This window comes from Lissotriton vulgaris, chromosome 7 (genome assembly GCF_964263255.1).
Source record: "Lissotriton vulgaris chromosome 7, aLisVul1.2, whole genome shotgun sequence".
In the NCBI taxonomy this organism is placed as follows: Eukaryota; Metazoa; Chordata; class Amphibia; order Caudata; family Salamandridae; genus Lissotriton; species Lissotriton vulgaris.
This window is the reverse complement of record NC_141695.1, coordinates 58037153-58064637: the sequence shown is the minus strand read 5'-3', so window position 1 is coordinate 58064637 and position 27485 is coordinate 58037153.

Sequence of the window (27485 nt, the reverse complement as noted above, 5' to 3'; positions counted from 1 at the left end):
CTACACACTGTGGGCCAGAGTTATCAGCACTTTGCTTCAGGAAAGTGTCACCAAAAGTGACACAAACAGGCTCAAAGTGTTGAATTTGGATTTACTTTCCAGTGCAAATCGTGTTTGATGATGAAAAGTAGCTCTAAAGTGACGCAAAACAGCATTGTGCTTGCTATTTTGAAACACGGGTTATCCTATGGATGTTGCATAAGTAATACCCAGGAATGAGCCATGATTGTTTAGGCTGAGCATTATCAACTAACATGTGTTAATAGAGCTTTGCTCCAACAATGTAAACCTCTGGGAGGCCAGTCTAAAGTTGGAGAAAAATGTTCTTCTTCAAATATTTCAAATGTAGCTTGTGTGCTGTGGTATATGGCACACATAGAATGTTGAAAACGTTTTAAACATAGTAAAAGGTATACTAGAGTGCATCAGCTGGGGGAAACAGCAACAGTGATATATCTTAGTAGCTATGACACTGTCCCATCTCTCCTATTCATAATGCATTCCAGCAGCTCTGTTTGTGGCGCTGCAATGTGTGACAGTTTAGTAAATTTGGCTCTGCAGTGTCCATGGTCCTTGCCCCGGAATTTAAGGTCTGAATTAGAGTTCGGGGGATGGGTCACTCCTTCACAAACATGACGGATATCTGGTCCACCATATTACAAGTGCATGATATCCGCTGTCACTTGTAATACTTGTGGTGGAGTAAACCATCTGTCAATCACCCGATCAAGCCCTTAGTCTGGCAGATCATGTGCCTTTTGATTTCTAGTTGAATACCACCAGATACAGATCTGGCCATACCACACCCAAGTCTTGATTCACCACAGTATGCAGAGGCTTGTGTTAATTGATTACAACACAACTAGTTCTTCACTCACTCAATCTGTTGATAATCTAATTGATGGGGACATTGACATGGTAAATAGTGTCCTGAGTCTGAAAAACATATGTATTTCATACAGTTAGATTCTCCTTCCTTGGCAAACATCTTGCAATCTTTCTCAAACAGATTCCAGACCCTTCTCCCAAGTTCTGCCCTGCCACTTTCGCCTGTTACTCAGGCAAATTGCTATTTTTTTCAAACAATATGTTTTAAATACACTTATGGTAGTTTTTAGGCAATGCACTGACTCTTAATGTGCTAGCAGACTGAACAACTTTGTGGGCCATTTCAAACCCCCAAAATTTCCAAAATGTGGTCTCACTACTTGAGGAATCCATTTAAGGAGGACAGAGGAGGATGAACGCAGGCTCTACCTCCAGGCACTTAAACTGATGATTTGGTTTTAAATGTTCCTTGCATCCCTGTGACCAGTGATGTTGTTATTGTGCTTATTTATTAGACATCTTTTAAAAGTGCTTCATAGTTCTGAATAATATGGGGCATGTTTGCATTTCTTTTTCACAAATCAAGTGTAGGTGGAATAAGATAAGTCATTTTACACATGTGGTAAATACCATTACCCTGGAGTAACCTACTCAGCATATGTGGCAAATATTCTGAGGTTATGCTTGCACATGAGTAATTGCTGTTTAAGAACCCTAATTCAGCCTGTTTGGCTTTCCTACGGGACTTTCACACGGACCTGCCTGAATGAACATTTGAAAACTGTCAGAATGTGATGACTATCACACATCTACTACACAACTTAAGGGCCACAGACTAAAACACATAGAAGGGAACGTCTGCTGAGGGGTTGGTTTCCCTCACCTTCTCCTATCTAAGCCAAGATACATTACGAATCAGGTATTGTCTTTACGCTTTATCGCACCCTCTCCACCCACTTTCTAAAAATGCAAATAGGAACACATAAAAAGTTAAACAAATTAAACAGTTAAATGCTTTTGTGAGATGAAATCCCACAACAGAAGCCCTAAATATTGCAGAAAGGTTCAAGGATAAAATTCCTCATTTGACCTCATATTTCAGGGAGTCTGGGGGCATAGCAAGGTTCTCATTGGCCTTAATACAAGCAAATGACAACAGGGCTGCTCCATCTCCCCAGATGAGGGGCTGAAGCCATAGGCAGCTGTCAGCATCATCTGTTTCCAACCTGACAGGCATCAACGGATCCCCACCAGTGGCAGAACGCAAAAAGATAGCCCCTCCCCCATCCGGGAAGTAGGAAATGAAGGGACCACTGGGTTTCAAATGGTTCACAGATATTCATGGTCTTGCAGGGCCCCCTGGAGTGTTGGGGGGCCACCTCAACAGTTGGGCCCCAACACTTTAAGAAGATCTGTACTTTTTAATTAACTTTCTGGAAATTTGTAAGCTTGTTTGGTAGTAAAATAAGCAAACAAATGCAAGTCCGCAAATGCAAAGGATATAGGAAGAATAGTTTGGGCTTCTCGCACCTATCATGGAACACAGTGAGGTTTCTTAGCGAGACACTAATTTTGTGAGGCGCACTTTAAATACTAGTCAGTTTCTGGGCGCTAGGGCCAGGGTGAATGTGTAGATTGATGGTTATTATGTGGGTGCAGCGAAGACAAGATGGTGATACGATGCCCTTTAGTGCTTCCAGATCACCATGGCTTCCATTCCCACAGACTGCACCTGAATATTCCATGTGCTCAGTACACAGGTCCTTGTTGGGATACTTGCTGTCTGCCAGGGGGCTCATTGTTGTGTTTAGTACAAACACCAATGGTGTGTTCTTTTTCTAGAGAACAGCAGTGTGCATGTTGGGGCTGGTTGTTTTATTTCCTCTAAGGTTACTACTTGCGATTTGTTTCATCCAGAACTTGTTGAAGTCCTCACATAACAGTGCATTGCTGGGGGCAGCTGTGGAAGTGTGGCAAGGAGTTGGCAAGTTTAAGACGGCTGCAGTGATATTACTGCTACCAAACCTGCTCCAGCATTCATGTCATGAGGACACAATGAGCCAAAAGCAGCAGCAGGCACAGGGCCCAGGGCCACAGTGCCACATGGCCACAGGGCCAGAGGGACACAGTGCCACAGGGCCCAGGGCCACTGCCATACTGGGAACTTTACTGTCGGGTGGAGGCTGTGGTGGCTACATTCATGGCTGGAAGGGCTCCCCTCAAAACCCTTCAGAAGAGGTGTTTAAACAGCCTGTGCCCAACACACATGTATTACACTCAGGAAAGACCTGCACATGGTCAGTCTTTCTCTCCCAGACCACTGGAGCTCCAGCTCAGGGCCTCTCCCACAGCTGCATGACAGATGTAGTATGCTCCGGATGCTCTGTGAGTCCAGGCAGATGCAGATTATCATCTTGCGCAGGAAGAGCTAAAGTAGACCCTTTAAAGGAGTCAGAACAAGACAAAAAGTGTGGGGGCCCAGATGTGTTCATGGACACTGACCTGAGGATAATTACTATCACACTCACGCACTACAGATGCTGGTGGAGTAGTGATGCATTACATATTGTGGCATTACACATAGATGGGCTTAGCATCTAAGGCTTCTGTGCTGAGGTATTAAACAGACTGACATGGGCATAGTGCCTTACTTAATGGGGCATTCTACCCAGAGGGGCTAAGCCGTCTAGATTTATGGTTTTTGCATGTCGAGGTATTATACAGACTGACATGGGTATAGTGCCTTACATAATGGGGCATCATACACAGAGTGGCTTAGCTGTCTAGATGTATGGGGCCTCATTTATGAGATTCCTTGCTCCTTCGGAACGTCACTTTTTGTGACGTTCCGTGGCACAGAAGACTGCGTGATATTTATCAGGCAGAACTAAGCCACATTTATTTGCTTAATGCTGCTTGATAAATATCAGTCCCTTTAACGCAGTGTTCTGCGTTAAAGGGGTGAGCAATGGGTGTTGCTGGGGGAGTTCCCAGCAACATCCAGTGCCTTTGGACACTGCCCCACATTTTCGAGAAGTTGTAAATCAGAGGCAGTGCCAAAAGCTTACGCCTCCCATGGGGAGGTGTAAGGGAGGCGCAACGGGGATAAATATCTTTATTTCGCTACATTCTGCACCACACATTGAAATAGGAAAAGCCTCTTGTGATTATTTTTGTACAGAAAGGTTTCCCTTCCTGTACAGAAATAATCACAGAAATAATCATCCCCGCAATGCAGGCACCCTTGCACCATCGTGCAAAGGTGCCTGCGTGCTGCGCTTCCCTATGGCAAAACCTCATAAATGAGGCCCTGTGTTCTTTGCATGTCAAGGGATTATATAGACAGACATGGGCATAGTGTGTTACAAATCCGGGCATTCCAAATGTAGGAGCTTAGCCGTCTAGGTTTGTGGCGGTTGCATGAGGAGGTATTATATAGACTGCCATGGGGATAGGGCATTACATACAAGGGCATGAAAAACCCGGCCTTAACTCATGCAATACACACTGGACATTTTTGTTGTCGCCTTACATGCAGAAGAGTTAAGAGGACTGATTCTAGATACTGTATGAGAACCCCACAAAAAGGATTGAGAAGAAACAGTTGTCAAATACACACCCCTCGGACGATGGACATTAGGAAAAAAAGAAATAAGAATCATTACTTCAACATTCAAATGAGGGTGCTGGCTGCTCACACACAGTACTGGCCTAACATTGAGAACAGGTGTGAGCAGTTCTGGCCCAGTTGTGGATAATGTTCTGTGACAGTGCATTATATATGAGAGTATTACAGGGACTGGCATTGGGGTGGTGCATGATACACTGCCCCTCTGCAGGTACTACAGTCATACTTGGGCACTGTGGATTCTTTACTGGTGTAATACAAGTACTGTCGAGGTGGGTAGACTTCCATGCTGGAGAACTAAAGCTATTGTCCTAACTGCATTGTGTTACATGTTTCCGGATTGTGGATCCTGGCAAGAGAATAGTGCATTACATACTAGGGCAAGTTGGTTATTGTAAACTGACCTGGGGATATTACAGAACATACTGGGGCACTTAGAGATCTAGGGCCTAATTTATGAAAAGTGACGCATCGCTGCGAGAAAACAGCAATGCGTCACTTTTCATTGCGCCCTCCTTGCGACCCCAATGATGAGTCATATTTATAATGGTCACAAAAAGTGACGCACCAGTGGCGTAAAAGTGACGCACAGCCTCATAAATGAGGCCCCTAGTCTATGAATAGAGCTTTGTGTACTTACCCTTTGTTGATTCTGACCTGCTTTAGTATCTTTACATACCAGGGAAATCTGGATACAAACCTATAGATAGTCAGGGATAGACTTTTCTATATTGTGGCATCACTGATGCTGGCCTGGGGATGGTCTAAGATTGGTACTTTAGGAATTGTGGATACTGGCCTAGCTATGGTGCTGCATTCACTGCAGATACATGTTAAGGCCTGGGCACAGTTAGCTTGCCCTGATGACCTTGAATAATTCTTAAACAGATTGTTGCAAATATTGTTTTCCTTTCATTTATTTTTAATCTGGGTAATGTGTGAGAGTCTATTACAGACAATTTGCAGACAAATGTGTTTCTAATTCATGCCTCATCCCAAAAAAATGTTTCTTTTAGATCAAAACTGGATCTCAGATATTGGAAATGGGAAGGTATCACAGTGATTATTGCAGTAGCATTAGTGAGCATCTACTGTGTTACAATATTGAAAACATACATCACTCTCTCTGAATATTAAATATAGACGCATGTAGACTTTGAACCAGTGCGTTTGTGTACTTTTTGTGATCTGGCCAACTAGGGCACGAGAGAGCTGAAACTGGATCATAAATTCAAAGCGGATCCCCATAGGGCCCCCAAATTCCTTTGACTCAGGAGACAAAATTCCTAAAGATGTCTCTGACTCACTGAGGAGATGTTGGCCTGACTGGGGTGCTTTGCATGTGGGGACTGTGTGAACCAGACTGGCTACATTGCTTTATCTCCACAGACAATTTAAAAGTTGGCCAATGGCATTCTACATATAGTGACACTGTGAAAACTGAACTGACAATAGTGTTTTACAACCTGGACACTGTGTAGACTGGCACTTAAGTATTGGGGTATTGGAATATTTCATTCTTTCCCAGTCCATAGGGCAGGGTTTGTTTACTAGTGAGACATGCATAATATTTATGAAGCATGCAAGCTCTTCACAAGTGTTTGGAACATGGTGGACTGATTCACAATTGGATGTCTGTTAAGTAAATTTGTGAGTGTGGAGTCTCCACACTCGTGGCGGAGTCTGTGCAATCGTGGCAGATTCTCCACACTCACGGTGGATTCCACATAGCGTACTGCAGAGAGTGCACAGTAAGGAGATTCCACTGTAAGTGCAAAGACTTTGTCATGAGTGCAGAGACTCAATACTCATAACTCCACTACGCATATGCCCCTTTGTTAATGGGGCCCTTTATGTTCTTTCATAATCTTTTTTACTTCAGATGGTACAAAATATGGTGGTATGTAAGTGGTTATACATTGCTTCCACATGAGACAATTTTTTTAATTTTCGTTGCATACAAATGTGAACAGTAACTTCTTTATGTGCAAGAAACCAATGTAATTTAATTACAATTAAATCCCTCTAGTATCAGTGTGTGAAAATGTCAAAACAGCTAGACTATATTGAATTAAAATTCACAAAAAGTTTTTTTAATTGTTTAACACAGTACATGTTTTTCCATCCTCACCTCATAATTTAGTCAATCCTCCCACTAAATTCCACTGTCGAATTGTTTAGTACCTTTGGTATTATTCAACTCCGTAGAATGGCCTTTTATATTCACTGTACAGTGGAGAATGGGATTCCCTGAACCATTCCTACAATGGAAAACTCTATTATACATGGAGCCGAGTGCATGAATATGAGTTAATGGTAACATATCCGACCCTATACAAATATGTAAAGGGACAAGACAGAATGCCCACTCTCGCCACTTCTATTCACTCTTACACTTGAGCCATTGGCCTGTAAGATCCAGCAAAAGCACGCAGATACTGCAATGCATTTCAAACTCTGACCAGTCAGATATCACTCTACTCTGATGACATGGTCCTCTATTCATGCCACCCGGCAGACAACTTAAATAAACTAATTAGAGAATATATATGCTTTGACCACTACTCAGGCCTCAGTATTAACTGGAATAAATCAGTGGTGATACCGCTTACACCCACTACAGTGCAAGCCCCATTGGAATACAGCTGCAGTGGCAGATGGATCCAGTGAACTATCTAGGTATTTAGATCTATCGTTATCTGGAGCTGGTATTCAGAGAAAACTATGGAAGAGCCATGTCAAACCTAGATGATCGGATAGATAAATGGATCACATTGCCGCTGTCGCTGGCGGACAGGATAGCTATACTTAAGATGGTGGTACTGCTGTGCTTCCTTTACTTATTCATGAATACAAAAAATGTAATTGACAGAGCACAAACCAAAGTAGGTTATGAAAGTGACTACAGTGAGTCAACAGTTCTATAGACATTAATAGCACAACTCAAATATTTTGCGCAGCCAAAATCTTTTATTCTTAAGTTTTCATCAATGTTGACCCGTAGAGACAGAAACAAACACAGCTGACACTTGTTTCATCTTGAGACGCCTTTTCAAGGCTTTTTAACAGAATATTACATCTCATTTAATTATTAAAAAATTAACTATGTAATTTCTATTGAAGAGCATTGAATGTGACTTAAACTGCAAGAAAGTAGTCCGGTGTTGCTAAAAGTAGAGACACCACAGTGCAAACGATTAAAAAGAACCTCAGTGATGAAAAAATGAAAAGAATATGTGGTGACAAGTAGATTCCGAACCCCAAAATATTAGCCATTTAATTATACTAACCAAACTGTTCTTGTGAATCAATCAAAAACCAATTTTGGCATGTGGCAGGTATATGAACAATATTATCCCCATATTCACCACACTTAGGGTAGTTCATCTTATCTCTTGAATATTAAATTCTTGATTGCCCCCCTAGCTATTTTCTTGGGGGTAAGATAGAGCATACATTTGTCTTAAATTGTTGTAGTCTCAAATTGATAGACCACACAGCATCCTTTAGCATTGTAAGTGCCTCACTCAACATTGTAGGAGTAATTGAGCTCCATTCTGCAGCTAGTTGTATACAAGGGTCAGGTCTGTCCTGACGAAAACGTTTATATGCCGCATATATAACATTCCTCTGAGAAGGTTCATGTAGAAATCTCAATAGATCTAGGCCCCCTACTGATTTTAGACTCAGTGATCTCAAGAAAAAATCTCTGAATTGTAGATCTTTATATTAATACTGTTATGGAATTAGAAATATATTTTGAAGTGGTTTAAAAGTACAAAAGCCATCACAGTCATAGAGATCTTCCAGTTAATCCACACCATATCTATCCACTGTTTTGCTACTCCATCCTGAAAACATGCCTGGGAGGAGTGGATCATCATACAAAGAAAATGTATTAAAATATATGACATATTGGCTTATAAATTAGCCGATTATAAGGCAAAAAGTCTAATTACTGCAATTAAAGGAGCAGATAATATCCTTTATACGACAACTCACACAATACTTTCGGAATTTGTATCTTTTTTTGAAGATCTTTACGCTCCATCAAAGAAACTTTCCTTTTTTGATTTTCTCAGCAACTACTGAATGGATGTACACCATTAAAAAAAGCTCTCGTTCTGAACCAAGAGCTCCCTTTTTGCCAAATTTGATGCAATTCCATTCAGCAGTTCGAGCTGTAACCCAACCATTCTCCCCATCATTCTTCGCCAACACCCTGTGTGAACTTCTGCTCTGCGACATAGCTGTTCTTTAGGTGTGGGTGGGTGGGTCAAAAACAAGGTTCTTTCCGGCGCTCTGCTGCTCCCCCACTCCTGAAGATAGGAGCATACCTGGGGGGAGCCGGTTTATACCCCCCCCCAGCGCCGTTTGTCCTGGCCATGGCCTGGCGCCCCATTGGGCTGTTTGGAAGGCGCGGGGGACCCCATTGGCTGGGGGGTGTCGGCGCCTTCCCGTCTGTGGGGGGTGTTGGCCTTTCTGTTCGGTTGGCGCTTTTCGCGCCGAAACCCCCCCAAACTGGTTCGGGGTCCAGGGGCACGCGTATGTTAGGGCGCTGGCCTTCAAGGCCCCCGCTGGGGTGGCCTATGCTATAACCCCGGCACTTAGCCCCACTCCTCTCCATTGCATGAAACCCATCGCATCCCCCTGATGCTGTAATAAAGCCAACGTACACACTTCTTTGTGGTGGTCATTTGATGGCCGCAGTTTTATTCAGGTTTACATGCATTTTTATTCATTCGTATATCACGCATAACATGCTGTATTTATTTATTGCTATTCAGTTGGATTTTCTTGGTCTTCCGCCAGCTTGTGGTGGGGCGTAGCTGTCGTCCCGGAGTTTAGGCCCAACTCACTACCTGTCGGACTCGCCAACGGGCGGGGGCTGGGCTGCGAGCGCCATCTCCGTTGGCTACCCCTCTTGGTAGGCCACCTCACCCAGCCGGGAGGAATCGTAAGGTGAGTGGTCCTACCCGTCATCTTTCGGTCGACCTTTCACCCAGCCGTGAGGCATCCCAAGGTAATTGGTCTTGTCCGGCACACCGCCCTCCGGTGTACCTCCGTACCAACCATTCTCCCCGTCATTCTCCACCACCCCGCGAGGGAGGCTAACATCTTCCTGCGGCTCCCCCCTCGCCCCTGTGGCTCGCGCTACCTGCAACCTGTCATGACCAATGAGCCCCACAGGTTGCTCCAGAACATGCTTATTCCCACCTCCGACAGGTGCCCTACATCCTGCGCCTAGAGCTCGGGACCACCCGTGTGGATGAGCCCATGCCTGATCGCCTCCAGGCCATTCGTTCTGCAGAATTTGCTGACGGTGAGGTTCAGCTTCTTTCACGAGTTTTCCACTGCTTTCGGGGACTCCGCTCCCCACCATTCCTTCCTGCTAATGAGCTCGGACCACACTATGATGGTGCTCCCGAAGACCTTGGCTCTCTTCATGAGGTCCCTCTGTATGTTCCTTAGGAGTGTCCTTCTCCCCAGCCTGGCCAGACCGTTCCCCCCCTGATGTATGATCAATACGTCAGGGTTACCGGCTGTCTCCCCCTGTAGGCCCGCCAATGTTGCCGGCAGCTGGTCCCATCTCATTCCCGGTTGGCCGTACCACCGCACGCAGGTGTTCCTTGGCTGTCCTTCCCTCTTGTGGCCCCCTTGTGGCCACCAGGTTTAAATTCTGCTCACAAATGAGTGGCCTACCACCCATACCAATCGTGTTTTCCCGCCTGCTGTGGAAAAGGACAGCAAAGAATATTGTCACTCCGCTGCCTGCCCACTGGGGGGGGAGGAAGGGGCGTCCCCTCACTCCACAGCCGGCCCTGCCCCTCATATCAATTGTGGCCTTATGTAGGTGCGGTATGCCTTCGACTGCCATCTAACTATCGCCTGTATGCAGGCCTCGCTCATCTCTTGCTGTGCAGTGGATGTGACCGCTCCTATCCTGAATGAGTGCGCTCCAAAATCCCCCGACGGAGCCTTGCTGCACTGAGCACGCTGTGCAGTACGGTCTGAGCTGGAATTTACTCAGGTGTGTGCCATCCCTGTGTTTTAAGAGGGGGCCCTCGCCGGCCGGGCGCACTGCCATGAAGTCTAGTAGGCAACACACCGCGCAGCAGGCCCAGTCCCTAATGCATCGTAATGTCACCAGCGCGCCTTTTCCGGCCTGGTCTGTTTTTTACCTTCTCAGCCAGATCTCTATCTCCCCTGCCTTGGGTGCCGCGTCCCCCGCCTGCAGGCAGTGTTCTGCCACCCCATGTCTTGCCGGTGCAACTAGCGCGCTAACTCGGAAAAGCCCCAAAGAAGGCGGTCGCAAATGCTGCCTTGAACAGTATGAGTTCGAATCGGTTTGCCATGGCCCCTTGTAGTGCATCTAGCAGTACTCTGAGTTTAGTGTGGTCTATCGGGTGCCTGCCATCCACCCTTGTGCCCTCTGTGCATCTCCGGCCCTTCATTGCTGCTCCGACGTAGTGTGACGTCGCTGGATCTCACCCTGTCCCCATCTTGCTGTAGTGTGACAGTGCTGACAGGTGCGCCTGTGCCCATGACCTGGATTTGCCGGTGTCAAATGCCCATTGTATGAAAGCCTCAATCGCCCTGCTCATTGCCCCTGCGTCCCCTAGTGTCTGTATCCCTCCTATTTGCATTACCAGGGAGGCGTACTTTCTATATCTCCTTGCCACCTCAGGTGTGAGCGCGCAGTTGATCAGTCCTGACAGGTCAATCCCACCAGGTCCCACAGTTGTCCTGGGAAGGGGGTCATGTTCTGTTCTGCCCTGGGGACTAGCTCTCTGAACTTCGCCATTATTGCTCTGGACAGGGCGTCCGCCACCTCGTTTTCTGTGCCTGGTACATGCCGAGCCTTCAGGTCCATGTTGCCCTTCAACTGTAATGTAATCAGTCGGTGCATTAGTCTTAGCGTGTCTGGGCACCTGGCTGTTCCTTTATTGATTTCCTCTACTACTCCCTTGTTATCTGACCATAGCGTCAGTTTCATGTCTCTTACCTCCTGGCGCCATGCTGTGATTGCCACTATGATTAGGAAAAGTTCCAGGAATGTAATGTTTCTGGTTATGCCTGCCTCGTGCCATTTGCTTGGCCATTGCCCTGCACACCATCTGTTACCCAGTATGGCCCCGAAACCCATGCTACCTGATGCATCGGTAAACAAGGCTATCTGTTTGTTGGTTACCCAGCCTTCCCTACATATGAGGATGCCGTTAAAGTCTTTCAAAAAGGTATCCCACATCTGTAGGTCCTCTTTCACCGGTGCTCCCAGCCTTACGTGGTGGTGTTTCTTGGTCATGCTGCGTGTCAGCTGCGTCAGTCGACTGACAAATGCCCTGCCTGTCGGGATAACCCTAGCCGCGAAGTTCAGCTTGCCGATGAGCTTCTGCACTTCTCTTAGTGTGGCTTTCTCTCTTCCGCACATGCCCTGAACTTCCGCCCTGAAGTCCTCTACCTTGTCTGTAGGGAGCCTCGAGGTCCCGGCTATTGAGTCTATCTCTATACCCAAGAAGGTCATGGTGGTTGCCGGGTCCGCTGTTTTGTCCCTGGACAGAGGGATGCCCAAGGCATCTGTTAACTCCATAAATGCAGCCAAAGTGTCCCTGCATATTGCTGACCCTGCTGGGCCTGTGAAGAGGAAGTCATCCAGGTAGTGGAGCTTCCCCCCGCCTGATGTCTATTGTGTAGGGCCCATTCTATGAATGTGCTGAATACCTTGAAGTATGCACAAGAAATTGAGCAACCCATTGGCATTGCTTTGTCTATGTACACCCCGCCCTCCCACTGGAAGCCTAACAAGTGGTGGCTGTTGGGGTGAACCGGGAGTAGGCGAAATGGGGATTCTATGTCCGCTTTTGCCATGAGGGTCCCTCTTCCTGTTGCCCTGACTAGGTCAATGGTGCTGTCTATCGACGAGTAACTAACGCTGCAGGTTTCTGTGCTTATCCCGTTGTTCACTCACGCGCCGTCGGGAAAAGATAGGTGGTGTATCAGCCGGTACTCTCCTGGCTCCTTCTTAGGTACCACCCCTAGTGGCAATATCACTACCCCCTTGGCCCCATCTGGGGTGAGGGGGCCCGCAATCCTACCCAGCTGCTTCTCTTTCTCCAAATTTCTGGCCACTACCTCTGGGTGTAATCGTGCTGATTTTAGGTTCCTAGTGCTGTCTGGTGGGAGTGGATGGGGAAGCCTTCTTCAATACCTTGCTCCAGCATCTCCGCGTCTTTCTTGTTGTGGTATCTATTCGCCAATCTGCGTACCTGGTGCGTGTTCACTGGCAAACCTGCAAGGCCGGGAGGCACCCGTGCAGCCCGCCCTCCCGTCGCTGTGTCCTCCTTATTGTTTCTTGTCTCCCTTCCCCTCACCTTTATGGTCTTTCTTATGCCTGCATGCTGCTGCCGGGTGTCCCCCCGCATGTCGCGCATGTGTTTTGGAACTTGCACGATGACCCGTATGTGCATTTGCTCGCTTCGAATTTCCAGCATATGGCTGGTGTCCCTCTATTTTGGTTTGTCTTCCCCACCCCTGCGTCCCTCGCTCTGTGAAATGTCCTCCCTTTTCCTTTTTCTGGAATGGTGTCCAAAAGGGATGCTTGCTCCTCCCTACCCAAGCTTTGGCTTCTTTGGCCACCATCATCTTGTGTATAAAGCCTGACACAACCTCCTCGTTCCATTCCATTTCGGGGTGGGTCTGCATCTTTAACCTAAAACCCTTGTCGTACTCCAACCATGCGTCGCCCGGGAATTGCATCTGTGCCCTGTGTATGTTAGCCTCATACAGCCACAAATAAGCCGCTCATCGGGGGAATTTCTCGACTATAATGCATGCCATAATGCGGAATGCGGAATCCGCTCTCGACGTCTATCCCTTCTCTCCTCACCCTTTCTATCACAAGTCGTTAGATCCAGCCCTTCCAGCTGTATTTCTAACAGTGAAAAGATGTCGATAAATTCTTTCCACCACCTCCGCTAGTTTGGCCGGAGCCTTCCTGGCACCGTCTGGCATCGTCGCCATCGCTATCGGATCGGTAGTCGTCCATCCAGTCGCTCCCGTGTTCATGCGACGCCGCCCTGATCTTCTTGATCAGCTCCCCTAGGTACTACCGCCTTGACTTCTTGCCTTTCTGCGGAGCCATTATACCTTTGCGGGTTGGCCCGTGTGGGGTCTGCTGCTCTTCTTCTGGATGCGGGGACCACTGCTTACCCAGCCGCCTCCCGAGTGTACCGCTTCGGTCGTCAAACCCTCCGTGGCCTCGTGGCACCGCCGCGTTTCGTCCGTCCTCTGCTCGGGGGTTGATTGATCGGGGGTCGTCTCGGGATTTGCACAGCGTCCTCTGGTAGTTGCTGATGCCTCTCGCTCTCCTCTCGATCTCAAAAACGAGGTTCCTTCCGGCGCTGTGCTGCTCCCCCGCTCCTGAAGATAGGAGCATACCTGGGGGAGCCGGTTTATATCCCCCCAGCGCCGTTTGTCCTGGCCATGGCCTGGCACCCCATTGGGCCATTTGTAAGGCATGGGAGCCCCCATTGGCCACGGGGTCGGTGACTTCACGTCTGAGGGGGGTGTTGGTTGGTGCTTTTCGCACTGAAAACCCCCCCAAATTGGTTTGTGTCCAGGGGCACCGCGTACGTTAGGGCACCGGCCTTCTAGGCCCCCGCTGGAGGTGGCCTCTGATAGACTGGAGGCCCCACGAGTTTTTGAAACTCGGTGATGTCATTTGAGTTGTCATCAGTGATGTCATCAGTGATGTCACTGACCATGTCATGAATGATGTAATATGTGACATCATCAGCAGTGGATTGCGGGTGCGCGATATATAGTTAGTGCAACTAACTATATATGCGAATTTCAATGGTTTTGTGTGAGTAAAATAAGGTTTTGTAAATACTAATTCCTAACTATATATGGTCTATAACCTATGGTTTTTTCAGTGAATTTTCAAGGTCTTGTAAATGCTAATTCGTAACTTTATATGGTCTATAACCTATGGTTTTTTCAGTGATTTTACAAGGTTTTGTAAATGCTAATTCCTAACTATATATGGTCTATAACCTATGGTTTTTCAGTGAATTTCAATGGTTTTTTAATAGCAAATTTCAAAAGCTGTAAAATGTATTCTTCTTTTAAAGGAAAAATATATTTTATATGTATTTAATATAATTTTTTTATGCATTGCCAAACCCTGACCTCTTAATAGTGCACTGTGGTGGAAATGATTCGGGCACTATGACTGGGGTTGGTCTGGAAATGCTTTTAAAGGACACCTTTCATCAATTGATGACACTTTTTCCCCAAACTGCCTTGGTATATTCCAATATATGCCAAAGACAGAAATGGAACTGGTCCAACCAATTTTGTCCACAATTTGAGAAAGCACGGAAACATATGAATAAATCTCTTTCTGCTTACATGAGAGACTTTAGAATGGGTTTAATATACCACAACAACTTGCGTTACAACATGCAAGACATCTACAGAGGAGATGGTGTGCACTTCTCAGATGAGGAGAATAGAATATTCCTCCTGAATTTAAGACTGTGCATTGGAACCTACTTGTAGGTACCTAAATCAGCAAAAGAACACAAAAGCTACCCTACCTCTGATCATTCAAAACGTTTATCTTTTTCTAACTTTTTTCACTTTTTTTCAACAAAATACGCTCCCCGGTACGCCTACCGGTGCGCGTACCGGGCGCTCCCCACTGATTTTCTTTTTTTTTGCCTATATGAGCGTCCTAAGCCCCCCTCAGAAAACCTAGAGGGTCAGGAAGTGTCTACCGTGCCCCCTTCTACCCATTCCGAACATTGTTTGCCCTCCATCTTGTGTCTCAATTCTACCGAAACACAAAATGGAGGACTCCCGTAACGCTGCCGGTACGCGTACCGGGGCGCGCACCGGTAAGCGCTCGCTAAAAAAAGTTGGGAAAGTAATTTACACAAAAACCATTGGAGACACTTTAATCAAATATAGAATAGGCCCTACTACATAGCGGTCCCTACCATTTACCCAAATTTGGTGGTATTCCATTGAGCCATTTGGGCTTTAGCCCTGTCTAAATATCCTGAGGTAAATTACATGACAGAAACACATATGAAACTGTTTGAATTTTCAACCAATTAAAATGTTACTTACATTTTGTACTTTTATGTGCTGACATTTGATTGGTTAAGTACATGAATATATATAAAAACTGAGCGGGAAACACAGCCATTTTGACTAACACTACCTAAGGTACATTTGGAAAAGAATTTGACAGAAAACTTCAACTACTTTGAAGAAGGTAAGTTGTTAATTTGAAAGGAGAACTATGTTATGCACTTTAAGTTAATTTTGTAAAACGTTTTCAGATAGTTATATTCTGTCCCTCTATAAGAGTTAGACATTGAGAAAGGCTTATTTATTTAAATTATTGATTGAGTTAGGCTTCTGTGGTATAATTATGAATTTACTTAGGCTTCATCACAGGCACTTTTTAATAGTTCTACTTCCTGCCTGAAACCATACACTGCCCAAAGATAACTCTACTGATATATTTATTTTTTATGCAATTTACAGCAAGAAAATGGAAGCACAACAAAATGAAAATAATATTTCATTTCAAATTAATATGGAAAACAATCCTAAGGAAGTCAAAGAAGAAATAGACTTTATGGATGACACTGTACACCAAGACTTAATTAAATCTGTTAATGAAATTGAATCATGGAATGAAAAGGAGGACATACCAGATGAATTAATGTTGCAAATTCTTTTAGATTTTGAAAAATCACAACAATGAATTTAAATTTTAAAAATTAAAATAGTTTGAGACATTATTATTTTTTATTTCAAAATTATGAAATAGTACCCAAAAAGATATAATATAAAGTGAGACTTAAAATATACTGTGCAACTTTTTTGTGTAACATAGTAAGTTTGCTCATAGTTACTTCCTTTCTCCAACTATATTATATCCAATGTTTATTTAACATCTCTTTATCATCTCCTGCCTCCATATTGTGTCTGCTTTACTGACAGACTATGGTATGAATTCAATATACCACAATAACTTCTGAAACAACATGCAAGATATCTACAAAGGTGACGGTGTATATTAAATTTTAGACTCTGCATTTGTACCTACATGTTCCTACTTAAATAAAAAAAAAAACAACAAAAAGAACAATCATTAAACATACAATATTTGAAAAGTCTATCATTCTTTTTTCCCCTTACTACGCTCCCCGGATCGCTTCCCGGTGCGCATACCGCGCGCTCCCCCCGCAAAAAAAATGATATATTTTTTTTTTATTTTGCCCCGCGGGGCCCTTTTAAAGACCCCACATCAAACCTAGAGGGTCAGGGGGGGTCTACCCTGCCCCCTTATGGTCATTTCCCCCTTTGTTTTGGCCACCTCTTGTGTCTCGATCCTACCGAGACACAAGATGGCGGCCGCTCCGGACTGTTTAGAATGTTTACAGACACCCGAGAGCCAATCAGCTTTCCGCGCGCAAGTCGCGTAGCGCACCCGGAGCGCTCCCCGGTGCGCGTACCGGGGCGCGCTTACAGATATATACATTTTTTTAATCTAAATTACTCAAAATCCACTAGAGCACATATCTTGAGACCTAGCAAAGGCACATCGGACTACCAGTCCCTACAATTTTACCAAGTTTCATAGAAATCCATTCAGCCGTTCGAGCTAAAAGTGAGTCCAACCGCCCTATGGAAAACTCAATGTTAAAAACACGTTTTGGGACCCCCCTTTTTTCTCGGCCCCCACTTCACGAACCCCCCCCCCAAACTTTAAGGGGACGCTCAGAAATAAAATGTGCCATTTTCCTGAAAATTTCAGCCAATTCCGTCCTTCAACGCCAAAGTTATTCAACATAGGATTTTCAGAAATCCCTATTCAAAAAAATCCTAACTATATATACCTACTGGCGACCGCCAGTAGGTAATATATATATATATATATATATTTATATATATACTAGCAGCCCGTGCCGACGTTGTCTGGGGATGAATGCTTTCAATTTGCAAGGCATTATATTTCTAAAACTTACTCTGAATCGCCCTATCACCGGGCTCAGGCCCCGCGGTTTTTTTTAAACTTACTCTGAATCGCCCCATCACCCGGCTCAGGCCCTGCGTTTTTTTTTTAAACTTACTCTGAATCGCCCTATCACCCGGCTCAGGCCCCGTGTTTTTTAAAAAACGCACTCTGAATCGCCCCATCACCCGGCTCAGGCCCCGCGTTTAAAAAAAAAAAACGTACTCTGAATCACCCCATGACTCAGAATCGCCTCATCACCCAGCTCAGCCCCCGCAGAAGAATGCGTCCACTGTGAAGCCGTGTCCTCAATGCAATATGGGAACGTTTGTGTCCGCTGCAGACGCGAACGTGTTTTTGCGCTCCACCTGATGCTCCGCTCCAGCCGACGGCAATTCGACGCCCCACATCGCGTTAACATGCAACGCCCACAACAATGGTAAATGCGACGCCCACTCGTATTGGGATGGCTCGGCTCCATCTGACGGAAATTACATGCCCCACATCGCGTCAACGGCCAACGCCCACAACAATGGTAAATGCAATGCCCCCTCGTAGTCCCAGCAGGCCGCGCCCATCGCTCTATGCACATGCCCATGCACACATCCAAATGGTAAATGAAACTCCCCCTCATTTCAGGACGGCAGTCCCAGCATGCCGCGCCAATCGCTCTATGCACACGCCCATGCACACGCCCATGGCTTTCCAGCAGAATACCCACAACGGACTACTTTTCCCCTAACGTTCTTTCTTTGGCCCACTGTTGCGGTAAATGCCACCCCCCTCTCACTTAGCGCAGGGACTCGACAGGATGGTGTAATGATGCGCTTTATAAAAAAGAAAAAAAAATGTATATGGTGGCTAGCTGTATAGCCTATGTCCATCTGCTACAACTGTCCTTTCCAATGCTGTATTGGGTGTTGTGATTGGTGCTGTGGTTTCTGAGATTACCCGCCTCAAAGGTTTGGGCTCTCTCTTTATTATATTAGTATAGATATATATATATTCACTGAAAAAACCATAGGATTCAGAGACGTTATAGTTAGAAATTAGCATTTAACCAGTTGACCGCGTCATGGAATTCCGACATGGTGCGGGGGATTTATGACTGGGCATGGTCAGGATGGCCCCTGGCCGTCCTCCGCACACGCCCACCATGACGTTAGACGGCCGGGGTCCGTCCGACGCAGGGAAAGGGTTCAAAAAGCTTTGAAATTTACTGAAAAAACCATAGGTTTCAGAGATGTAATATTTAGAAATGAGCATTTAGCTAGCTGGACATTTCACTCGTACAAAACCATAGAAATTCATCCGTTGTAGTTAGTTCTGCTAACTATAACTTGCGCGCCTGCAATGCACTGCTGATGATGTCACATGTTACATCATTCATGGCATGGTCAGTGACATCACTGATGACATCATTGATGACATCTCAAATGACTTCACTGATAACATCATCCAGTGAATGTGGTTTAGTTTGAAATTTAAATATGTATTTATATATATTTATACCAATCTGTATTGAAGATTGAGTGGATATATAACTGTCTTGATGGAGGATTTAGTAGCTGTCTGACTGTTTAAGTGAGTAATTAAAGTGTCTCACTTAATACATGGATTAGTAATTAAACTATGTGAATGTGTTGTATAACATGCTGCATCAGTTGGTCACTTACTATAAGAGTGTTTATATAAGGTATTGATTAGATGGGTGAGTATTTGTATGGGACACTGAGTGTGTATGTGGTTGGATGGGTTTATTGATTAGGTGTATAGGTTTAAGAGTGCATGTGGAAAGAGTTGTTTGGGTGACTGAGTGTATTTATTTGTATGTTGGTGAGCGAATATATGTTTTAGCTACACATCTTCAAGAAAGTAAAAAAATAAAAGGCATTGTATGTGACAGTTGGTGTATATAAATAAGTATATGTAAGAGTCAGTGATTGTAATGTAATGTTGATTTTGTAACATATTAACTATGAGTTACTATGTGTTTGAATAAATGAGGCGTTTTATTTATAATTGTGTAAGTGAGTAAATGTAAGTGTGATAAAAAATGTGTAGGATGACTGCATAACCGACTAAGATGACTGCTGATGTTTCAATGTCTATATTTGTGTATAGGTGCATTTGATAGTGTTCTATTAATTAGTGACTGCATGTATAAGTGATTCTGTTGTTGAATGGGTAGTTGTGTGTGTAGACTTAGGAATCAGTGAATGGGTATAAAGTAACTGGTATAGGTGTGTCAATGGTTTCAAATATGGTACTCTGCATTTTACAGTGAGTGATGAAAGTTTATACTATTGTATGATGAGGTGTATCAGATTGTCACATGGATGATGTCATCAGTGATGTCATTTGAGATGTCATCATCATCAGTGCATTGCGGGAACGCAAATTATAGTAAGCAGAACTAACTATAACGGAGGAATTTCTAGGATTTTGTATAAGTGAAATGTCCAGCTAACTATAACACCCCTGAAACCTATCATTTTTTCTGTGAATTTATAAGGTTTTTTAAATGCTAATTTCTAGCTATAACGTCTCTGAAACCTATGGTTTTTTCAGGGAATTTCTAAGCTTTTTTAAATGCTAATTTCTAACTTTAACGTCTCTGAAACCTTTGGTTTTTCAGTGAATTTCAAAGGATTTTTAAATACAAATGTTTAATTGTAATAGGTTTATGCCTATTTTTTGTACTGATTTTCATCAGTTTTTTAACAGTGTATTTATAAATATTTCATTCATTAAATAACATATTTTTCTGAAAATTGCAAAAAAGAAAATCAAAAATCAAAAATCAAACTGAAATATTGTTAAATTTGTGGGTTTTACATTTTAATTGTAATATATTTATATTATTATCTTGAAAGTCGCACACCCGAAGTGTACAAATTACGGTGGGTGCACAGATTCTATCCGCCATTTTAGAAAAGTCAGGAAGGATTTGCGTACGGAGTGCGATGGCTGCGTGTTTTTCAGTTACATCACATACATTTAATATTATGTGATGTGTGCAATTGGTATGCGACCAGTCCGTGACTCCTGCTCCCAATCAATCGCGACACATGCGTATTACGGTACGCGACACTTGTGCGGTGGCGGGTCCCGCGTGACATCATATACGTGCTGGGGCGCGCTGTGTGTGCTACCCCCACAAAAAAAAAGATGTTCTAAAATAATATATATATATGTGTCTTTAATATACATATCAGGGCAAGAGATTATCTAAGATATTCATAAAAATAATACATTTGTACTTATAATAAACGTATACTATTTTTAAATATATTTTCGCAAAGTCACGTTGGGTGCGTGTTTCATGAGCGCAGAGTGCGCTGATCCCATGGGACCTCAAAAAAAAAGATGTAATTAGTTCATAACATTTCCCTCTGCAACTATTGAAGGACCCCACCCATTTAATCATTCTTGTTGGAGCATCTTTAGAAAGATCTCTTTTTGCTTGTTTTTTTGGTGTTTTTCAAAAAATATCAAACAAAATGGCATCTGGACAGCAGCAGCAGGAATCTGTTGTGTGGAAATTCTTCACTTTTCCACCTGGAGTGAAGAAAGTAAATGCGAGAAAGGTGACGTGCAAAATTTGTGACCGAGTCCTGTCAAGAGGCAGTGAAAAAAATACTCTTGCGGAACTGCTTCTATGTACAAGCATCTCCGGACCTCACATCCTCTCAATCTTGTTCGGGAGGAAATGTGGCAAGCTGCTTTGAACCCCTCACCTACTGTGGCAAGTACGTCTGGAGCATCCTCAGGAATACCTGCAATGGACAATAGGTCAGAAATCGCCTTTCTCAAGCAACACTGCTTGAAGTGTAAGAAAAATATGCTTCGGTGAGCAGACGGTGGATGCAGTTTGTGCTGCACAACGCAATCGTTGTTCTTCATTTTTTTTTCGTTTTGAATGACAAGTAATTCCAAAAGTTCCCTGTTTTTTTGTTTTTTTTTGTAAATGTTTTGAAAAAACCCACAAAATAAAAAATTGTTAAAAAAATACAAAATAAAATACAAAAAAAAGTTCTTATCAGAACTACCTTATCTGGTTAAAGAAATAACTATAATTGCAAGGTAATAAGTGAAAGTTTGGTTGAATATATGTATACAGCATGTTTGATTGAAAGAATGCATTAGTAGTGTATGGTGAATTTATAGGTGAAGATTTATGAGGAAGTACTGCAGCGTGACACTGCAAGCTCTTTAGCTGCACTGCGCTGTGGCACTTCCGAAGCATGTGACATATGTACATGAATATGTTGCAAATCTGTGCTTCCCTCTGTACTGCTACACAAACGGCAGCCATATGGTGACTCAGGCTCCCATGCACCATGGTGCAAGAATGTCTGTGTCGTCTAGAGATTGTTTTTGTGCAGGAATGGACACCTTCCTGCACCAAAACAATCAGTAAAGGCATTTCCTCTTTCAATGTATGCTGTGGAATGCAGCATCCATTGAAAGTGGAAAAATGAGGAGAAAGGAAAACAATTGTCCTCGCTGCGCCTTGCTACACCAACTCTAGGATGGAGCAGCATTCACACATTCATTCCATGTTTATGATTTCCCATAAATCTGGGGATGTGTCTTGTTCTATGGGTGTTGTGTGGGAACACCCACAGCAACACCTATGGAATGACCCTTCAAAGCAAATGTCGGTGTATGAAGGGGTTGTATTTACAAGGAGAGGAAAAACCCCACGGGGTGGTTTTCCTCTCCTTGTAAATATGACGGAGTGCCTGGTGCCATCACTATGTTACAAAAAGTGACGTACTGGTGGGGCAGGGTGCTTGTAAATCCGGCCCAGAAGTGCTTAGGTATTGGCCGACTGATACAATAAGAAAATAATGCTGCATGGGTGATTGAATAATTGCATGAGACTGCCAGGAGGTATCCTACGCTGCAAGGGTACTACTTCAGTATTTGAAGGAGTGAATCAATAGTATGTATCTGCTTAGAGATTTGTACGGATTATGCACAGAATATTTTATGTGTACTTGTGTTGGTGCCTAGGTCATTTTATAAGAATAGCACTAGTAACTGGAATGATGACAGTGCTGCAAACAGAGTAAACACTTAATTTATAAGTGCGTACGTATTGATGGAGAGATAGGATAAGTAGATAGTCGTAGACAAGTGATTAAAGAAGTGCATGGGACAGACTAGTTGATTTCGACATTGCATGAGTACTAACTGGGTATTTAGAAGAGTGTATCAATAGTATGTAGCACGTTAGAGGTCTGCTTGGATAGTGCACAAAATATTTTAGCTGTAAATGTGTTAGTAGCTAGGCCATTCCATAAGTTCATGACTAGTAACTAGAATAATTACAGTAGTACAAACAGAGTGTATAGTGAATTTATAAGTGCTTAGGTATTGGTAGAGTAATAGGATAAGTAGATAGTGTTGGATGGGTGATTGGAGAAATGCACGGGACAGGCAGGAGGATGCCTACACTGCATAGGTACTAACTGGGTATTTAGAAGATCGTATCAATAGTTTGTAGCTGGTTAGAGGTGTGCATGCACAGTGTACAAAATATTGTACCTGCACTTGTGTTAGAGACTACGCCTTTCCTTAAGTATACGACTAATAACTGGAGTAATTTCAGTGTTGTAAAGAAAGTGTGTGCTGAATTCATAAGTGATTAGGTATAGGTGGAGTGATAGGATATGTAGATAGTGCTGAATGGGTGAATGGGGAAGTCCATGGGAATGACAGGATTCCTAGACTGCATAGGTACTAACTGGGTATTTAGAAGAGCGTATCAATAGTATGTAGATGGTTGGAAGTCTGCATGCATAGTGCACAAAATATTGTAGCTGTACTAGTTTTACTGGCTAGGACATTCCTTAGGTACATGACTAGTAACTAGAATAATTTCAGTTCTGCAAAGAGAATATATGTTGAATTTATAAGTGCTTAGGTATTGCTGAGTGATAGGATATGTAGATAGTGCTGGATGGGTGATTGGAGAAGTGCATGGGACAGACAGGAGGATTCCTAGGTTGCATGGGTTGTACTTTACTAAGTAGCTGGTTAGAGGTTTATATATATAGTGCACAGCTGAATGTAGTTGTGCATTGATAGTGTTTGGATTACTTACTCTTACCTTGACAGTAGTACATATCAAAAAATGCTAAACATTTTTTTCAGTTATTATAAGTGCTTAGGTATTGGTGGAGTGATAGCATAAGTAGCTAGTGCTGGATGGCTGATTGGTGAAATGCATGGGACAGACAGGAGGATTCCTACACTGCATAGGTACTAACTGGGTATTTAGAAGAGCGTATCAATAGTTTGTAGCTGGTTAGAGGTGTGTATGCATACTGTACAAAACATTGTACCTTCACTTGTGTTAGTGACTACGCCATTCCTTAAGTATACGACAAATAACTTGAGTAATTTCAGTGTTGCAAAGAAAGTGTGTGCTGAATTCATAAGTGATTAGGTGTGGGTGGAGTGATAGGATATGTAGATAGTGCTGAATGGGTGAATGAGGAAGTCCATGGGACTGACAGGATTCCTAGACTGCATAGGCACTAATTGGTATTTAGAAGAGCGTATCAATAGTTCAAGTTCAATCTTTATTATGTTTTGGAACTCCTTAGAGGTCCACATAAGAAAAGAGTACAATACAAAAATACCATTCACAGTGAGGGTAGACAAATCATAGCAATTACTAGAACACAAAGTGACACATTGATAGGCATGCCAATATTCAAAAGATTTCTAAAAAACATTTTAAAAAATTATAAATATAGAAGCAAAATCTCTCATTAGGGGGACTATGTAAGGCACTCATAAAAGAATTCACATTTACAATGCCCATTTGCAGACATATTTGTCTTAACCATTTGCTGCGATAAGGACGCAGCGCTGGGCATATAAAGAGTACATGTATTCGATCTTGAATAGATTGATGACAGAAATTGCAAATTGCAGATACTCCATACCATTTAAACAAAAGATTATTTAGGGGTAACAAGTCTTGTCTCAATAAAAACCAAAATCTCTGAATACCATGAGGTAAATTCCAAGTAACGTAGGGTTGGATGGATTTTCTTGCGAAGGAATCGGTAAGAAAATTAACACCCTTCTTAGCAAAGATTGAAGTAAAGTCTAGTCTATAGCTAAGATCCCAAGTAGCTTCTTTCAGGACAGACTTTAGCTGGGATACAGGAAGAGAAAAGAGAGTACTCTCTTCCAGCTGCAAGAGGGATATAGCTTTTCTAAAGTTGTTAACAATTAGGGAGTGTTCCCCTAGACTTCCCAGTAGTTCAGTCTTTAGGAGGAACCTCATAGTCCCCTCTTCTCCCCTGGCTATGCTTGCGACCCAACGTACCACGGCTGCCAGGCCCTGCACCCAGCTGCTGCGCAAGCCAAACTCAAGTCTGCAAGCTGCCACGGAGCAGGCAGAACTGACGGTGGATATGCTTCTTAGCAATTTTCCCTCCACCTTATTTAAGAAATCCCAGTGCTTAATATCAATTAGTTCTAAACCATATAGAAGGGTGGAAGGGACTTTTGCCCTAAAGACCTCCAATAAATGTGAAAAATGCCTTCTTCCCAATGCCGAGTACAGTGCACTTAAGCTTCTCCCTTGAGCTAAGGCCTTCCGGGCACTGCTATCGGTATGGGGTTTAGCGCTTAGATTATCACAAATTAATTTTTCCGAGGAAAACATAACTCTTTACTACCTCCAGTTTGTCATCTCCCACAGACCAGGTAAAGTTCCTAAATTTATGTTTTTTCCGGCCTGTGATGCACATAATTTTGCTCTTGGATGCATTAATTTTAAAAAAATGAGCAGCTGCATACTGATGTAGAGCAAGGAGGCGTTTGGCGAGACCTTTGGGCATGAGATCCATTATTATGATGTCATCCGCATATAACATACATGAAATGTGTTTTCCGCCCAAGATTGGAGCTATACCATCGCAGGAGGAGAGAGAAGCAGGTAAATCAGCAATATATAACGAAAAAAGTAACGGGGCAAGAAGACAACCTTGCTTAAGGCCATTACATGAGGGGATAATCTTGGAGAGCCCCCTATCTCCTCCTTGCAGGACCTGGCACCAGGTGTCTGTATGTAGCAACTGGATCATATCTAGAAGATAAGGCGGCATTCCCATAGCAGAGAGCTTTCTCCACAGCAGTGGACGGTCAACTTTGTCAAATGCTGTGGAGAAGTCTATAAAGGCCACATAAACTCTTCCGCCACATACCCTTATATATTTATCTATAATTGTCTGAAGAGCGGAAAGGTTATCCAGTGTTCCGTGACCCTTATATATAGTTCTTCCAGCAGCAATTTACCCCGTTTATTTGTTTTTATGGTATCTGGAAAGAGGGCTTGGGGTATCAGTAAAACCTCCTCTTTTTCTTTATTCCTAAATAGCTCCAAACTATGATTGGACACTTTACAATTTAAGTCACCAACTAACAAGAAATTAGAGAGAGGAGCTATTCTTTTAATTTGTCTAATAAAAATAAAAATTTTCTTCATCAAAGTATTAAAAAGATCACCTGGCGGAATATAGGCATTTATTATAACAAGGGGGTGTCTCTCCCCAGTTGTATCTAAGTTGGAGAGAGTCACTGCCTGAAAAAGGTTACTGGGATCTATATGGTGAGAGAAACTCCACTTTATTGTATTGGATAATAGGCACGCAATTCCCCCTTTTGCATGACTTCTACTAGAGGGGGTTGCCGCCACCTCCAATACGTAGTAATCCTTTGCTATGTTCAATTTATCAGTACACCAGGTTTCCTGGATGCAGATTATATCGGCATTCAAAGAAAAAAGATATGATAATTTTTCAGGATTGTTATTGATGCCGGCAGCATTCCAGGAGATAACAGAAAAGATACTGCTAAAGGTGAGTGAACAATCTAGGGTTGTCCGTCACCTTAGTCGCCAGGGCACCAGGTAACCAATTCCATTGCTGTTCATTTTCATTTATACCCCTATTTATTGTTATCGGGGGAGGAATAACATGTGTTACTATCCTTTTTGTTTTTGAGACACGAATTTTTAAGTCATCAAAAGGTTGAGAGAGACCAACCTGACCCAATCCCCTATGGTGACTATTCACAATATGATTATCAACACATGTGGCGGTAAACGGCACCACGTCAATCCCCTGACTCTGGAAAATTTCTGCTTTATTTAATATAAGATTCACTATCAGGTTTGAATAGAACCTTACCCTAGTAAATGACATAGACCCCGATCCCAATATTGTTACTAGGTCAATGTCGCTTGATTTAATTAATTTTAATCCCTCGATGTCTTTACAGCATTTCAGCAAAAAAGATCTATTCAGGCTTAAATCAATATCAAATAATGGGACGAAGTCCAAAAGCAGAGAGTCAGTACGGGTTTCCATAGCTTTATAAACAGAGTTTTGACCTAAGACTGCCTCCTCTGCCCGTGTATGAAAAGAAAGGGCAGAAGGATTTAAAGAAGTGGAAACCACAGGGACAGAGCTTCTTTCTTCTACCGCTAAGCGGTGGGTCATGAATTTTTCGTTTTCTACACCTTGTTCTATTGAATTTCATTTAGAACAATTCCTAATAAATTCATCAGAATTAACGGGAAGCCCCAAAAATTCAGTAGATGACCTAATTGAGTCATGCCTCAGAGAGCCATTAACATTGTCATTCTCAACCTCAGCAGAGGAGGATTTAAAGGAAACTTGGGGATTCTCAAAGAGAATTTGTCTCTGCCTCCTCTTTTTAAATCTACGGAGAGACTTCCTCTTTTTTTTCCCCTTATGCTTTCCATGTTTTTCCACTTTTTCCTCCAATTCCGGCCCCTTAAAGTCTTGATCAAAAATAGGATATAATGCCTTTTCGGCATTAGCATTTGGCAGTACAATATTATTTTCCTCAGAAACAATATCTGGAATAGAATCACTTATACAATTATAAGCAGATGTTTTCAAAATAGGACGTAGGTCCTTCACTACGGGTGCAACC